Consider the following 19491-nt stretch of genomic DNA (forward strand, 5'->3'; position numbering starts at 1 on the left):
TCTGCCAGTTATAGCTGTAAAAATTTTTTTCTTTTTTTTCCTTTTTTTTTTCCATTCTGTAAGCCATCTCTTCACTCTAATAATGGTATTATTTGTGGTATAGAAACCGGTGGTATAGAAACTATTTCATCTAATGAGGTTCTATTTAGCAATTGTTGGTCTTTGTGCCTAAGCTGCTGGGGTTCTAAACAGAAAATCCTTTCTTATCACTATTATTTGAAGCGTATTTCCCACTTTCTCCTCTAACATATTCAGAGTATAAAATTATATGTTGAGGTTCTTGGTCCATTTGGAGTTGGTTTTGTGCAGGGTGGGAGACAAGGATCTAATTCCATTAATCTATGTGCATCTGTTCAGTTTGACCAGTACCATTTGTCACAGTGCTTAGCTTTCTCTATTTGCATTTTTGGTCTCTTCATCAAAAATCAGGTGACTGTAGGAATGTGGGCTTGTCTCTGAGCCTTTAATTATATTTCTATTCCATTGACTAATGTGTATGCTACTATGCCAGTACCATGCTGTTCTGATTATTATAGCTCTGTAGTATATCTTGAAATCAGGAAAGGTGATACCACCAGCAATAATTTTTATTACTCAGGATTATTTTCTTTACTGTGAGTCTTTCTGTTTCCATATGTAATTTAAGAATATTTGTTCAATTTCTGTGAAAAATATTGCCTTGGAATTTTCATGAAATTGATCTGTAGATTGATTATGGCAGGATGGACTTTTCACATTACTAATCTAAACAGAGCAAAACCAACCAAGGTGATAGAAACAGACATTTAAAAATCTCAAAACAGTCAGACATGGTGGCACATGTCTTTAATCCCAGCAATCAGGAGGCAGAGTCAGTCAGATCTCAATGAGAGCTGGTCTTATTTAAGGGAGTGATGTTAGATAGATTGGCCCATTTTAGGATGATTCACCTTTTCTTTTATGCAATCTTTAAAAAAAATTATTGAACTTTTGTACATTTCATATAATTCATGTTAATCATATTTAGACCCCCTCCCCTATCTGCACTCCCCCCATTGCCTCCCCACCAAATTTCATGTCTTCTGTCATATATGTTAAGGTCTTGTTCTAGTTTTCCTTCAATTGCCATGACAAAACACTCTGACCAACATGAACTTGGGGAGGAAAGTGTTTATTTGGCTTCCATCTCCCAGGTCATAGTTTATCACTAAAGGAGTCCAAGGTGGGAACTCAGGGCAGGAACCTGGATGCAGAAGCTGAAGCACAGGCCACGGAGAATGCTGCTTACTGGCCTGCCCCTATTACCCACATTTAGCCTGCTTTCTTATATGATACAGAACAACCTGCCCAGGGATGGCACCACCCACAGTGGGCTGGCCCCTCCCACATCACTCAAAAAATCAAGAAAATACCCCAGAGACATGGTCACAGGCCAGTTCAATGGAAGCAAATCCCCAACTGAGGCTCCCTCCACCCAATGTATCAAGTTGACAACTAAAGCTATCACATTACAAAAGATGCTCAGCAGCTTCTCTATTAAACTAGGAAAATGTATAACCATCGGATACTAAGATGATGACTTCTATGCATTAGATAAAATATTATCTGAATAAGCTGTGTGCATCTAAAGCATATTTCGTTAAATATTTTTTCTACTTTAAATTGATGTTCAGAAATATTAAAGTCAATCTATTCCAGACCATGTCTTAGCATCCCCCTGAGCTCAGAAGCACCAGTGCAGCTGTCCTTCAACAGAAGAATACAGCCAAGTATGTAAATTCCTCTTGTGCTGAGACAGTACATGTAAGTAACCTGATGTTCCAGCCAACTGGCAGGTGACATGTTGGCTATCTTATTAATGATAATTTTCTCTCTTCTTTTGCTGTAAGAAAAGATAAGACTATTCTTGATATCCATGTCATACTCATATATTTATATGAGTATATGTAATATATGTTGGATATGCATGATCATAGGTAGCTGGATACATACATAGCATAAGGATGTACATATAACATATACATGCATGTTTACAGTCATATATATACACATGTATGTGCATGGATAGCTTATTTATTGGTTTTAGTAGAAGAAAGGCCTAAAAATAATCAGATCTTCACTCCTTACCACAATCCCTGAGAGTTAGTTTCAGGGAAAACAAAATTTGTTCATCCAAGAAAAGAAATTAAAATTTCCCAAACATAAATCTTGACATTGCAATATAGTGCTATGTAGAAGTTAACCTTAAATTCTATGTGAATTTTTATTCCTAAATAAGAAATGTACAAAGTAATATATTTCTGAGTAAACTGATTTGTTTCAAAAACAAACTGAGAATCTTTAAGAATGATGTCATTTGTCATTACCTCAAATTTATGGTTTTATGACTTCCAATGGGCGCTTCTTCTATCTCACCATTTAAACTTACTCTCCATGCCTTACTACAAAAGACATTTACAAAACAGATACTTTTAAAGACTTTTAGACAAACTGAAATGCCTGCAGCACTGAACTCCATTTGGTAGATAGACAATGGGGTATTTTAATTTCCCTGAAGCACTAGGACATCCAAAGATTCAAAATGCCATGGGGATTAATCTGTTGTGGGAATGTGGTTTTCAAACAGATCTGTCCATGAATACCCCTGATGCATAAGTGGAAGAATATTTGTGGGATCCATCATGTTAAAGTTAAAGGCTATTTTTACTTTTGACCAACACTAACTGAAAAATAGCATTCACAATCTCAATCTTTTGAAACTTAAACAGCATCCTTGCATTATTTAAGATTACATAACTGGATTCTCCCAGAGAATGAATTTCTTTTTAATCACACATTTCTTTTCCATCAAATAACATAAAGGAACAAAACTGAATACATTCTGAGGAGTTTCATGATTAGGAAATCAGACTGGAACTATAAATGTGAGCTTTAAAATCATACATAAATAATAATATACATATCTTGGATCTATCACTTTTTTCTAGATTAAAGGCTTTCAAAAATAAATAAGTCTTGGTTTGAAGTTATATGATAACTTCAACAAGTCTTGTTTTCTCTAAAATTCTTTCATCATCACTTGCAATCCTTTCTTTCCTCCATCTTCCTTCCCTTCCTCTCTCCTCCTTCTTCATATTCTACTGGAAATGACTAATATAGACAATCGAAGAAGGACATTGACATGTTAATTATGATAAATACTATGGGGAAATAAAATATTAAAAGCAACTATAGAAATTTGAGTGTTAGGAAAAATGATTGCTCCTTATACTGAATGATCAAGGACTCCTAAGAAAGTGACAATTTAAAATACCTGAGAAAACCAAGAATGATCAGTATGAAACAACTTTGAAGCTATATGGCTTAGATGTTTGAAAAAGTAAAGAAGATGAAGCTAGAGCTTTGCAAGGAAGGTAGAGTTTATGAGCAGATGATTCCCTGAAGCCCAGTGGATGAGGAATCCTGGGGAATGGAATTATGGGTGGCCATGCAGACCATTGGGATGACTTTGGGAGAGTCTAGCCTGACTTAAAAGCCCTAAGAGGGTTGTGCAAAGAGGAAGATTTTAAAAAAGAAATAATTTATTGAGAATTTCGTACATTCATATAAGGTGTTTTGATCAACTCCATGACCTGAGAGAACTACTGTGGCCTCTCCGCTTAACTCAGAACTGAGCAAGGGACAGAAAATGAAGAGGGTAGAAGAAGACTGCAACAGTCAAAAGGCTGAGAACTAACTGGACCATGTCTTCATTTTGAAAGTATGTTTAAATAGACTTTATTTGTAGATCAGCATATATTTTTAAAAGTTAAGCAGAAAATATGAACAAGTTCCCATACACCCAATCTGAGCACTCTTCCAGAGTCCGCCAAGGCTGTGACCTTGTATCAGTGTGTTGCTTTTGATGAAAGAATTCTTTTTAAACACTGGAATTGTGTTTTCCATTGTTCAACATATTTTACTGAGCTTTTGTACATTTCATATAAAAGTTCTTTATAAAATTAGTCCCCATCCTCCATCCATGTCCCCAAACTTCCACAAAGCGTGTCTCATGTATTCTGCCATACAAGTTAAGTTCCATCCCACCAAGTATTTTACCCAGATGTTCTTCAGTGCAAGTTCATCCACAGGAGTCTATTCGTTCTATCTAGAGATCTTAAGGCACACCTACTCTCTCTCTCCCAGCAACAATCAGTCTTCAGCAGTTCTCAGGCTAGGGCTAGCCAACTGCCCATTTACCTAGCACCACATTGGGACCTTGTCTTATATGGGTCTTGTGCTCACTGTCCCCCCCAGGAGTTCCATCTGGGTCTCCTGAGCTACCAAGCAAACCATGTAACATATCTTTATGTGCACTTATTATTAACTTACAAAGGAATGCGTATCCAATGCCTAGCCCCTCTACTCAGCTCAGAGCCCCCCATATCAGACCACACCATGCCCATAGTCACTGCTGGCATTTGTTCACACCTCTGGGTCCAGCTATCTCACCCCAGGTCCATAAAAGTTAGGCCATTCTGTCCTTGAGCTGCTGCACGGCTCCACATTCCCCATGCCACGTGGGCACTGCCAAGCACACTACCTGCAGCTCTCAGCTTCAGTCCCAAGATGGTTCCCAGCCATAGCTCCATAGTCGATGCTCTGCAGCAGGCCCCACCTCTTGGAGGATCTAGCCAGTTGGGAGACAGCCACCATTGACACAAGTGCACATGAGCAAGTTTCCAATGGCCTGAAAGTCTCGGTTTCCCTATGTTCATGAACCAACCTTAGCTCTTACAATCTTTGGTACCTCTCCTTCCACAATGGTCCTTGAGCGGTGGATGGGTGTGGTTTAATGTAGGAGTTATATCTTATCCAAGGACACACACTCTTCAGGCTCTTATTCTCTAAAACTTAGCCAGTTGTTGCCTTCTGTGTGCATCACACTCTGTTGTATAAAGAAGACTTGCTGGTGAGAGTTGAAGGATATACCAGTACTCTCTCCACCCCTGTTCCACTATTTTTCATGAGCTTTAGATGTAGACGTTTCACACACAATATGAAAACCCAAGAATATATGTACCAAACAAAATCCACCAGTCCTGCAAAAGTGTACTACAGTGAGAATCACCCTGAGGAATCCCATGAATGTAAGAGAATAATTATAAACATGATCAAAGAACTTAAAGAAAACAAACAGCTCACAGAACTCAAAGAAGATAGGCATAAACTTGTGATGGAAGCTCAAGAATATACAAATATGAGACTTAATGAAATATCAAAAACAATGCAGGATGTGATAAGTGAATTTATGAAAGAGATAGAAATATTGAAGAAACCCCAAGCTGAAATGAACATGGGACTGAAAACCTTAATAAGCCAATTGGAAACAATAGGAGAAAGCCTCACAAACAGAATGAATGAAATGGAAAACAGAATACCTAGAATGGATGATAGATTTGAAGATCTGTACTCCTTAAGCAAAGACTATGTAAAAAAAAAATTTAAAACACAGGAAATGTGGGACAACAGGAAAATAACAAATCTATGCATCATAGGCATACAAGAAGGAGAAGAATCTCAGGCCAATGACATTGGCTAGATCTTCAACAGGATTACAGAAGAAAACTTCCTTAAACTAAGGAAAGAATTACCTATACAGATTCAAGAAACACAAATAACAGCAATTAGACATGACCAGAACTAAAACTCCCTATGGCATATCATATTAAAAACATTAAATATACAGAACAAAGAGAGGGTAATGAAAGCTACTAGAGAAAAAAAATTACATATAAAGGAAAACCCATCAGAATTACAGATGACTTTTCAGTGTAAAATATGAAAGCCAGAGAGCCTGGACCAAAATATTCCTAGTTTTGCACAACCATGGATGCCAACCCTGAATACTTTATCCAGCATAACCATCTATCGTAGTTGAAGGGGAATGGAAAATTGTATATGACACGAAAAAGCTGAAAGGATTCGTGTCCACCAAAACAGTGCTACAGAAAATAATCAAAACAATACAAAGGACCAAAGATAGGAGTGAGTATACGTAAGAGGTGACAGAAAGAAAACATAGGAAGACATAATTACAGAAACACAAAATAGGACCAAGCACACAAATCAATTAAAATGACAGTAACCAACACAAATATTTCAATAATAACTATAATTATTAATGGCCTCACTCCCCAGTCAAGAGGCACAGGCTAGTGGAATGGATTAAGAAAGAAAATCCATCTTTTTGTTGTTTGCAAGACACATATCAACTTCAAGGACAGACATTACCTCAAGGTGAAAGGATGGAAAAAACTGTTCCAAACAAATGGCACTAAGAAGCAAACAGATGTTGCAATTTTAATATCTGAAATAATAGACTTCAAATTAAAACTAATGAGAAGAGATAAAGAGGGTCATTTCATTTTAATCAAAGTAACAACCGAACAAATAATATTACAATCATGGACATGTATGCACCAAACTCTGGTGCACCCTATTTCATAAAAACAGTACTACAGGACTATAAAACATAATTCCAATACAGAAATAGTACATGAGTTCAATGCCACACTATCTCCAATAGGCAAGTTAACTGGATAAAGAATATAGAGACAACAGAATTAAATGACAAAATACATCAAAGGAACATGGCAGACAGCATCAGAATAGTCCGCCCAAGCACCAAAGGATACATTTTCTACTGAGTAGCCTCAACAAATAAAAAAATTGAAATAATTTCATGCATTCCATGAGACCACAGTCTTATAAAGCTTATAGTCAACAACAAAAGAAGTTCAATAACAAATGAACTTGTGGAGATTAAACAACACACTCTTGGATGATGAACAGTTCAAAGAAGAAATTAAGAAAGAAATAAAAGTATTCCTGGAACTAAATTAAAATGTACAATACTACAAAACCTCTGTGAAACTTTAAAAGCAGTTCTAAAAGGGATGTTTATAGCTCTAAGTGCCTACATTTAAAAAAATCAGGGGGCTGGAGAGATGGCTCAGTGATTAAGAACACTGGCTGTTCTTGCAGAAGACCCAGGTTCGAATCCCAGCACACACAAGACAGCTAACAATTGTCCATAACTCCAGTTGCAGGGGCTCTGACAGCCTCTTCTGTCCTCTGCAGGCATTGCACAACATGGGTGCACTTACCTACATGCAGGCAATATACACATACACATAAAAATAATAAAATATTTGGGAAAAAATCAGAAAGAGCAAATATAGATGATTTAAAAGTACATCTCAAGGCTTTGGAAAGGAAAGAACAAACCAATCTCAAACAGTAGAGGAGAAGAAATAACAAAACTCAGAGAAGAAATTAATGACATAAAAACAAAGAAAATACTACAAAGAGTCAATGAATTATTGACTCAATGAATTATTGAGTCAAAGAATCATTGAATTATCAATGAGCTGGTTACTTGAAAAGTTAAATAGACAGACTCTTAGCCCAGTTAACCAAAAGAAAGAAAGAGCAAATCCAAATTAATAGAATCAGAGATGAAAGTATAAACATCACAACATATCCTCCCAAAATTCAGAACATTATAAAGTAGTACTTCAGAAACCTATACTCTATTAAATTTTAAAATCTAAAGAAACAAATGAATTTCTGAAATCAAAATTCATGGAAACTACTATAAAGTTAAACCAGGAAGAGCTCAAGAGCTTAAACAGATGCATAACAAGTAAGAAAGTTGATACAGCAATAAGAAACCTCCCGACTAATAAAAGCCCAAGCCCAGATGAACTCACAGCAAAATTCTACCAGGCATCCAAGGAAGATATACAACCACTAATTCTTAAATATTTCAAAAATATAGAGACAGGGGGAGAACTGTCAAACTCCTGTGAAGTCAGTATCACTCTAATGCCACAACTAGGTAAAGGCACAAAAAAAAGAAAAAGAAGAAAAAAGAAAGAAAGAAAAGAAAACTATATACCTGTATCTTTAATGAACATAGATGTAAAGGTTATCAACAAAATACTCATAAACCACATATAGACACATATCAAAAAGATCATCTACCACAATCAAGTCAGCTTTATTCCAGAAATGCAGGGAAGGTTCAATATATGTAAGTCAATAAGTGTAATAAAACATATAAATGGACTTAAAAACAAAAACCACATGGTCATCTCAGTAGATGCAGAAAAGGCCTTTAATGAAATCCAATTTGCAATCATGTTAAAAGTTCTAGAGGGAACTGGACTGGAGGAACCTCAGCGTAATTAAAGCTATATAAAATAAATCAATGGCCTGACCAACATTTTTCTAAATGGAGAAAAACTGAAAACACTCCCATTAAAAACAGGAATCAGACAAGGCTGTCCACTACCTCCACTGCTTTTCAGTATAGGGCTTGAATCTCTTGGGAGAGAAAATAAGACAAGAGACAGAATTTAAAGGAGTACTAAATGGAAAAGAAGAGATCAAATTATTGCTATTTGCAGACGATATACATAAGAGATCTTATAATTTCTACCAGAAAATTACTATAAATGATTAATACTTTCAATAAAGTGGCAAGTTACATAATCCACTTACAAAAATCAGTGGCCTTTCTATATAACAATACAAGCAATCAGAAAAAAGCATTCAAATAAACCCTACTATTCACAATAACCTCAAAAAATTAATAAAATATTTAAGAATAAACATAATCAAAGACATTAAAGATCTTAATAAAGAAAATTTCAAATCTTTAAGGAAAGAGACGAAGACAACAGGAAACGGAAAGACCTACCATGCTCATGGTAGAATTAATATTGTTAAAATGACCATTTTACAAAAAGCAATCTATAGATTCAATGCAATGCCAATCAAAATACCCATGACACTCTTCACAGAGCTAGGAAATATTATCCTAAAATTCATATGGACTCACAAAAGACCCTAGATAGCCAAAATAATCTTGGACAAAAGAAAAAATGCTGTAGTATGATCATACCGGATCTCCAATTATATTATAGAGCTATAGTAAAAACAACAACATGATACTGGCACAAAAATAGACACATAGAACAATGGAATACAAAAGAAGACCCAGACAAGAGTACATGCAGTTTTAGTCACCTGACATTTGAGTAAGGTACAAAGAATGCACAATGGAAGAAAGACAGCATCTTCAATAGGTTGCAAATGGTGCTGGCAAAATTGAATCTCCACTTGTAGAAGAATGTAATTGAACCCTTATCTTTCACCATGCACAAAATCAACTGCAAATGGATCAAAGACCTCACTGTAAAAACTGAAACTCTGAAACTGCTAGAAGAAAACATAGGCAAACATAGGCAGTACCCTCAAAATATAGGTGTAGGAAAGTTCTTTCTAAATTGGACATTAGCTCCCCAAGCATTAAGGTCAACAATCAATAAATGGGACCTCATTAAACTACAAACTCCTATACAGCAGAAGAAGAAACAACCAAGGGAGGGAAGAGAAAACCCACTGAGTGTCATATGCCACACAGCTGACAGAGGACTGATAAACAGAATATACAAAGAACTCAAAAAGACAAACAAGAAAATAAATGATGTGTTTATAAAAATAAAAAGATGTTATGGATCTGAACAGAGAGTTCACAAATGAAGAAATAAAAATGGCTAAGTGGGAGAGTATGCCTTGCACACAATCTCTGGATGGACTGACTGGACTCCAGTGGATGAATTTGCATTGAAGAACATCTGGGTGCAAATGCTTGACTGGATAGGACTTACCATTGTGCTGGACCTTATGAGGTCTGGTGGAGGGATGGGGGAGGCCTGGATGGAGGAGAAGGTCTGGGTTCAATTGAGAACTGTTGTGTGAGAATACAGAAGCTCAATAAAAAAAATTTAAAGAAATTTAAAGAACAATATATTTTGAACTTTAAAAACTGTGCTGAACAGCCTTAATAATTAGAGAAATGCAGATAAAAACCACTTAAAATTCCACGTTACCCAAGTCAGGCTAGCTATGATCAAGAGAACAAGACAGCAAGTGCTGACAAGGAGGTAGAGAAAGGGGAACACTCATTCACTGCTGATAGGATTGCAACCTCATACAACCACTATGGAAAGCAGTGTGTATAATTCTTAAAAAACTAAAACGGAATCGACCATATGATCCGGTTATACCACTACTTGGCATATACCCAAAAGACTCATACTACTGTAGAGAAACCTAACATCCATGTTTGTTGCTTTTTTCACAAGAGCTAAGAAATGTAAACCTAAATATCCCTCACCAGACAAATGAATAATGAAAATGTGGTACATTTACACAATGGGATTCTTCTCAACAGTTAGAAAAGGTAAATAATTTTCAGGTAAATGGATGGAACTAGAGACTGTTATACCAAGTGAAGTAACACACATTTAGAAATACAAGTGACACATGTTCTCCTTTATTTGTGGATCATAACACCAATCCCTTATATGTAAATATACTTCCTGATGTAACAGCTTGGAGCTAGGAAACTGGAAAGGAAACATGGTAGTAAAGGGAAAGAAAGAGCCTGAAAGAGAGGGATACTAGGGAACAAGTATTACTGGGAAAGGGGGCAGTTGGGGAAAATAGGAGTGTTCAGCTAGGAGTGGGGTTGGAGGGACATACAGGGGACCATGCAGGTGAAGAAGGAGGGATCTCAGGAGAGGGGTATTGGGAGGAGGGTGTTAAATGCAGAGGGTGGGGATAATTGGGCACTTGGACTGGGGAGACAGGAGGGAGGTTGGACTTGGAGAGAAAGGAGAGAAGAGTGGATCGTGGGTAGCATGGGAAGACAGAGAGAACTGTTTTGGCTTGAGAATCCCCTGAGAAATAAAAATAGCATGTCTGAACATTAATGCATGTATATACCTGGGGGCTGTATGGCAAGGAGCACAGTGCCAGACAGGAGAGTCCTCCCTTGGAGTGGTTGGTCAGAGTGGTCCAAGAGACCCCCAAAATAACAGAGGCTATTGCCAGATCCCTTAGTTGTCCCCCCGAACTTGAGGGTAACACCCTACCTCTCAAGATACATCATAATTTGGATACAGGACTTGGAGCAACGGAGCAGGAACTGACCAGGAAGTCTTTTCCCTGAATACTAGCTCTCATAGATCTAGATGAAACTATGCAAACTGCTAAGGGAGAAAATCAATTAAGGGTTCAACCCAGTCCTAAAGCTGAATAAACAACAACTGGCACCTCAAACTACCTCTACTGGTATAGTAGTGGCACTTTTATCTGGGGGTAATCAACAGCTATCTAGTTGAACTTAAAGTCCTTTCAATGGAAGTGAACTCAGAGGTGGCACTGTAGCTATACCCAAATATACATGGCTGGACAGGTCATAGACCCTAGAGAAAACTCTACCTCTGTCATATCTCTAGAAAAATGGAATTTCTTTCCATATGCTAAATATGGATCCTTATATTTACATACATGTATACAGTATACCACTCATCAAAGAAACTTCTTTTTGCAACAGATGGAAGCTACTGCAAAGTTCCACAACTGGTCACATACAGAGAATATAGGTCTGGGAGATGCCCAGTTCTAGGTGACATATCTACAGTGGAACCTCTACACCTAAAGCCCAGGAAACATAGTAGAACAGCGGTTGGAGAGAATGCTGGTGTGTCCCTCAACTCTCACCAGCGAGGCTTCCTTATACAACAGAGTGCGATGCACACAAAGGCCACAACTGGCTAAGTTTCAGAGAATAAGATATTGTAGAGTGTTTCTCTCTGAATTGGATTCCTATATTAAACTTCACCCACCCATGACTCAGGGAATCTTGTGGAAGAGCAGGGGTGGGGGGCTGTAAGAGTCAGGTTTGGTCATGAACATAGGGAAACAGAGGCTCTCAGGCCACTGGAAGCTTGCTCATGTGAACTCGTGGCAATGGTGGTGTTGAGCACAAGACCCATGACAACTCAATAAGACAGGGGCCTAGTGTGGTACAAGGAAATGGGCAGAGGGCCGGCCTTAGCCTGAGAACTGCTGGAGAGTGACTGGGGGCCAGGAGAGAGCTTCCTTAAGATCTCTAGATAGTCCGAATAGACTCCAGTGGATAAAATTGCACCAAAAGACATATAGGTAAAATACTTGACTGAATGGAACTTAACATGTATGAGAGAATACAAGATGCCCAGTGTTGGGGGTATAGGGGCATGGATTCAGGAGGGACTCTCGATTTGATTAAGAACTATTTTATGAAATGTACAAAAGCACAATTAAAAATGTTGGATAAAAAAGACAAATACTGAAACCTCCAAATCAAGTGGCCAGCTGGATTGGTTCTTTTTGAAGGCTATAAGTATTCTGTCCATTCAACTCTCCTAGTTCCCAGTGGTTTCCTGTATCCTTTGTCTTATCAACAATAACATCTTCACCTTTACATTGTGTTCCCTAAGTTTCCTTTTTATAAGGACACCATTCCTGTTGGACTAGAGAGAACCCTAATTACTGTGCCCTACCGTCATCATCTGTGTACACCCTATTAGACACTAAATATTTTTCTCCCTTCCAAATTTGAATATTTTAATCTAGAACCAAATTCACATATTTAATCTAGCAGTGTGAAGGTGTTAGAAATGAGACTCCTGAGGAAGTAATGAGGTTGTGAGGAAAGAGCAACCATGAGTAACACCTTTGCTCTTATTGGCAAAGGCCTGGCTTGTTCTTTTCTACCATGTTAGGATACCAAAAGATGACAGTGATCTGTAACCAGGAAAAGAGATCCCTGCCAGAGAATGACCATGCTGGCACCATGTTGTTGGACTTCTAGAACCCAGAACAGTGAGAAATATATTCACACTGCAGCACATTTTCATAGAAGCCCAAATTGGTGGAGACAGGCTTTATTTCAAATAAGATTACATTTGTAGGAACGAAGTTTAGGGCATCTGTATGTTTTGTGGATTATATCATTTGATGTGCAAAATCTGCCAAAAAGTATGAGTGTATAAAGAAATTAGACTATATTCATCAATATATCCTACCTGACTATTCAACTGAGTGAACTTCAACTCCATAAGAAAGAACAAAAGCTGTTTCTAATCTTGTCTTAGTCTGTCTCATCTCTTCTAATTTTTCACTAAGGGCTCTGGCTACAGCAGTGTCTGTTTGATGCTTTGACTTTCTGGGATTTGCTAAAGATACACACTTAAACTCACATATTTGAGTCCCAATCTGCTGCTTCCTATTCCCATACCATCTATTTAATTCTGTTAAGATGTAAGATTTACTAAGTCTGACTAATATCATCTTCTGAGTTTTTTCTCCCTCGTTCTTAGGTGAATTGTATTCTATTCATTTAAACAGACTAAGATCATATGTGAACAGTGCATATTCAAGAATATTTGATCTGCTTCATTGTCCTGCTTACAAGCAAGGTCTCTTCAAATTCTCAAATTGTACTGCCATTGGTGAAAAATAGAAAGTCATTTATGGACAATTATGGACTGCAACCAGGCTAACTGATAAGGATTCCTACTAAGTATATTGTGATGATTACAGAACCATTGCTGGAAAAGCGAGAGCTGCATCTGCCATTTAAATTCCCTAAAAAACTAGGTTAACCAGATTCAGTCAGTGAGCTTTGGGAAACTGTATTTGTTGGCAGAAGGAGAGATAATTGCCAGATAATTGATAGTGAAGAAATGAAAGGTCAAAAGGATAGCATGTATCTGGAATAGGATATAAATTTGATCATGGATGATTCTTATTTTAATTCCACACTGCAGAATGTAGATACCGCAAAATTGGAAATTTAAGCTGATGTCTTTGCAGAGTTAACTAGGTAACCTTTTGCACTGGAAATGTTCTGACATATTTCAGTAAAATATATGTGTAAGGGTGTTTTTTTTCTTTTTCTTTTACATGGATGCTGGATGTTTTACCAACTCTGGCTTAGGAGCTGAGGAAGCAGTAAGAGGAATATGCTGCTTATGAACTTGGCCCATTTCTTTTATTTTTATCTTTTTTAATTCTTATGCAGAGCTTTAATGCTCACACTTAACATGGAAATCTAAGATGCACATTTAATGGGAATGAAATTCTCAAATCATGCTATTTTATGATGCATGGTTTAAGAGTTTCTTATATACTTTTACCCCTCCTCAAAAGACCTAAGGAGTTTATTGGATAATTTGGGGAGATGAAACCTAAATTTTACAGCTTATTTCATTTGAAAGTCTAAATGCAACACATTTCACCTTTGGTTCTTAGTTACATAATGGATATCACAGTTAATCCATCTTTCCTTGATGATAATTCTGGCCTTTATTTAAAAGGTATCATAATTTAAATGCTATAAATCCAACAAGTAGATGCTAATTTTCCCCTAGGATGATGGGAAGGCAGCTTGAGAGTCACTGATGAGTTTCTATTACCGTCTGCCAAGAGCAGGAAGCCTACCTCTGTGGCTCTCTTCTTAATGGGAAAATGAACGGGTTTATGCACATCTCTGACTAATCTGGGGCCAAATACATCTCTTAAGAATCTTTGCTTCCTTTCAGACAGTGTTAATTTTGCAATCACAGTATGACAGGTGTGAAACACAGGAAACACCACAGCTGTACTCCTCTAAATGATGCCTGTAAACAATCAGAAACAACTGAGGAGATTTCCTTGATCTTACAAGTTGGGGATGTCAGCAATTCCTTGCTGCCCTTTCCTGGTGGGAATGCCCGAAGAAAGCAAATGCATGTTTTACTTGTTGGCAGACTATAAAATGCAATGTGGTCTCATTTGTTTTTCCTAGTAATGGGTCAAGGTGGAATTCTCTTTTCTTTGGGGGACAGTTGTAAGCACTTTTCCTTTTGAAATGTGTCACTTTCTCCATTACGTATAAGATATTATGACTTACTGATATTTGGTTTCTTTGAGACAGAAAAATATATTCCATTTCAAAGACATGCAATTTAAAAACAATGGTAATATTTAAAACATAAATAGATCTTCTTGAAGAGAATGACACTAGATAGGCAGACAAGCCTCCAGTGGATTAGTTCACACTGAGAGACGTCTGTCAACACAAACTAAACAGGATAAACCTTGAGATATATGACAGAATGCATGAAACCCTGTGGGTGGATTATGTAGGGGTGCAGATAGAAGAGGGGTATAAATATGATTAACATCTACTGTATGAAAAATACAAAAATTCTATAAAAATACAAATAAATACTTTATTACCTCATGAAAATAGATGTCATTAATGCTCTAAATAATATCAATACTATATACGAAGATTTAAATTTGTGGATAAAGCCCTGTGTATCTCATGTCAGAGCAAAGAAAAAAACTTGTAATAAAAAGCAATATTAGAGACTAGAGAAATGGCTCAGAGGTTGAGAGCACTGTGTACTCTTGTAGAGGACCCAGGTTCAATTTCTAGCACCTACATGGTGGCTATCAACTACCTGTAACTCCAGTTCCAACAGATCTGACACCCTCTTCTGACCTCTGTAGTCACTGCATGACATAGGAACACTTACACAGATGCAGGCAACTCATACATATAATAAAAATAAGTAAATAAATAAAATTTGAAAAGAAACATTAGTGAATCCTGAAATATTTAAGTGTTAACACATGTATATGAGCCAAGAATAGTGATATACACCTCTACTCCCAACACTTGAGGGAACAAGGTTATCCTCAGTGAGTTTGAGGCCAGCCAGCGCTACATAAAACCTCATATAAAAATAAAAATAAAATTACATGTCATCAAAATTGGAATAATTTACAAGTAATTGAGAAATATACATTGTCAATTCTGTAAAGTTCTTTACATCTTGTAAGGCAGTCAAGAATCCATGACTTTTTTCATGGTTTGAAGGTACAGGCCATCATGGCAGAGAAGAGATGGTGGAAGGAGCAAGAGGTGGCCGATTACATTGACTCCAGAATCAGGAAGCAGGGAGAAATAAATGTTGCTGTACCACCAGATTCCTCTTTTGTCCACACTTATTGAGGATGGGGCTTTAGTTAACCTTCTCTAGAAGCACCTTCAAAGAAATACTCAGACAAGTGACTCCTACTTTCCCCAAGTAAAATGAAGGTGAGTCCTTAACTGAATCTCTGTAGAAGCGACTTCACAGATACACACAGACACGGGTCTTCTAGGTGATTAAAAATTCAGTCAAATTGACAAGGAAGTTTAACCAATCCTTTTTGTTTGATGACATATCGTCTTCTTTTTGGCAAAATGGTCAAGCCTCCTTATCCAAGAAGATGCCTTGGCAATGCTAAAAAAGAATTATCAGGAGGCTGAGTTTCCCTCTAGCCTCAGATATGCCTGAAGATTTTGAACCTTGGCATTTCATATAATTTTCAGTAATTACACCTATGAAATACACAAGAAGATTTATGTATCAGGCCACTCATCTGTTAACAATTAATATGTGATTTGAATGGATAAGTTGCAGTTACAAGGGGCTAGTCACACATGTATGATAGTATTCCAAGACTATTCACATTTAATATAGGCACATGACTGGCTCTATGAACAGAAGAATATAAAAGCTAAGGAATTCCAACGATGAGGTCTATTTAAGGTGATATACACACATAACTTTGTATTTTGAGTCCATATGCGTTGTGAGTACAAAACATATGGTATATCAGTAGCACATTGAATGATGCTTTTGTAAGTCAAGAGAACTGCCTTCTATAATTGCTGTATGTGATCTGTGGTTCATAAATTACATCCCATCTCAAAGCCGAGTAAATGTGATATTTAGGAAAATCTATTATGAACCATATAATTTTTTTTTATAAATTTATACCTCAAGCCTATTCTGGTAGTAGTATACTTTAAGATATGGGTTTTTATTTTAGAAATAATTCTCTTTTTACAAATTCTGTAGATGTTTGTAACCAGTGATATAAAGCTGAAAAGTGTAATCCTAACACAAAATCGTATCTATTGGAAAATAGTAGAAACAAGCGCAGCATTTTTTGTGGTAAAATACTTGACAGTTCGCTCATAACAGGCTATAGAAGAAAGGTGCTGTTAAATATACTTCCTGAAAAAAAAAATGTGTTGCTCTCGGTGATGATCAACTAGGACCCACCTGTGGTGGTTTGAATGAGAAATGTCTCTCTTAGGCTCAGGTTTTGAAATGCTGGACCCAGCTGGTGGGGCTGTCTGGAGAAGTCATGGAACTGTTAGAACATGGAGGCTTGTGGAGTACTTCGGGCATAAGTAGCACGTGCTGAGTGCTGATAGCCTTTCTCCACTCATCATCTCTGGCTTCCTGTTTGCAGTTGGAGATGTGATCTCTCAACTTCCTGCTCCAGCCATGTGTTGCGTGCCTCCCCTGACATTTCAGGCTGTTCCTCTGGAACTTAAAACTAAATAAACTCTTCCTTCTATAAGTTGTCTTGTTAATGACACTTTATTACTAAAACAGAAAACAGTAATATATCAGTTAAGAGGAAATGAATGAAAATTTACATTCCTGCATAATATTTAGCTTGCTATGAGATTATAGACATGCGTGCTTTCTTTGAAGACTGAAATTTAGAGTGAAGGTTTTAAAAAATTAAGATGTCTAAAAGCAACAATATCATAAAATTATTTTACACATCAGAGTACTGGGATATTATCATGCTACACTGAAAAAATATGAAATAATTTTAATTAGTTTACTATCAGATTTGGAGAAGACAGAAAGAGTCACTATATCAGGAAGAATTTTTGATCAGTAATTTCACTGCAATACTATTGCTACAAAATTATTTTAAAATATTTAAATTTCATTTGAACTACAGAAAGAGACTATTTTGATGACTGATAAATATTTAAGTTTATACAAGAAAATAATGGTGTCATTTTTAATGTAAACAAGAACAGAATGCATGTTCATAAAACTCCAATATAAGTACACAATTTCAGTCTACACACACACATGTGAAATTCCTACTTTTGACTTCCTTATAGCTTGATAGTCACAATTTGAGAAGCATAGAAACAACCAAGGTAGGAGTTGTCTACTGTTTCAGGGACTTTATTTTTGTTTTTATTTTTTCCAAGACATGCACATCAAGTATAACAACAAAGAAAACCTGAAAAAACACAGTATTGAAAAATAAATAAAATGTAGACACTATTCAAAGTTTACTTAACTATTCTGGTATCAGATACATTTGTTTTGTTTTTGTTGTTGGTGGTGTTGGTGGTGGTGGTGGTGAAAGTGATGGTGATGGCATTTGTCTTATTACTTTTATTTTGCTAAGATAAAATACCTGGCAAAATCAACCCAAGGAAGGAGAACTTTATTTTAGCTTGTTCTTCCAGGTTAGACTCTATCATGATAGGGAAGTCACTCCATCAGAAGCTTGACAGAGCCAGACACATTGCATTCCTAAACAAAAACCAGAGTTAGAGCTGGAGAGATGGCTCAGTGGTTAAGAGCATTAGCTGCTCTTGTAGAGAACCTGGAATCAGTTCCTAACACCCATATGGTAGGTAACAATCATCTCTAATTCTGGTTCCATGGGATCCAATGCCCTTAGTACATAAAGCACAGAACAGGAAGAATATCCTAGAGAATCATATAACAAAAACAAACAGAAAAGCAAAGAAAAATGAGTAAATATGGCAAGTGGTGAGATATTTGGTTGCTGGAATAAACTTAAGGAAGCTACTGAAGAACATTGGCACTTAGAAATGGCATTCAATGCCCTTTAGGCTGTAGTCATATACTCTATGGTCATATGGAGCATAACACACATTGTTTATCTAATGCTCCGGCCGAGACAATAGTGCACTTTTTCTACAGACATATTGCATATATTTTACCCACATACTGTGCATGCTACACAGGAGGCAGCTATGCTGGTGGTATTTCTTTCTTTGCTGATGTCTCAATGTCACTTTACTATTAAAATAATTATCAACTGTATCACCGTTGTTTATAGGCACAAGATAACTCCTAATACAACAGGTATTCAGAGATCACATCTCACAACTTACACAACTGCCTGAAAGAATCTTCAAATTTCTTTATGCCTCTTCTGTCCTCTGGTGAGTACTAATTCTTGGAAGGAGGCCAGTGGGAAAAAAAAAGGCGTGAAGAACCCCTGTCATCAGACAAAAAGATGCAGCAAAGTGAAAATCAATGTGTGAATCATTCAGTGATCAATGACACACTTTGAAGTGGACAAGATAATCAACTGTTGAGAAACTGAAATGCTCTATAAGAATAACGTGGGGGCTGGAGAGTTGCCTCAGTGGTTAAGAATACTGGTTGCTCTTGCAAAGGACCTCAGTTTGATTCCCAGCACCCACATGGTGGCTAATAGTCATCGATAACTCTAGTTCCAAGGAAATCTGATGCCCTCCTCTGGCCTCTGCAGGCATTGCATAACATGGATGCACTTACATACATGCAGGAGAAATATTTACACACATAAAAGAAAACAAAAAAGAGTTTCAGGGAAGTAAAACAAACTGCATGCTAATTTTTCCAGAAGACATTTCCAAAAATGTAAGATTTTTTTCTAGTTCCCTGTCTAGAACTTGTAATGCTAATT

The sequence above is a fragment of the Nannospalax galili genome, unplaced genomic scaffold (genome assembly GCF_000622305.1).
Source record: "Nannospalax galili isolate Female #2095 unplaced genomic scaffold, S.galili_v1.0 scaffold660, whole genome shotgun sequence".
In the NCBI taxonomy this organism is placed as follows: domain Eukaryota; kingdom Metazoa; phylum Chordata; class Mammalia; order Rodentia; family Spalacidae; genus Nannospalax; species Nannospalax galili.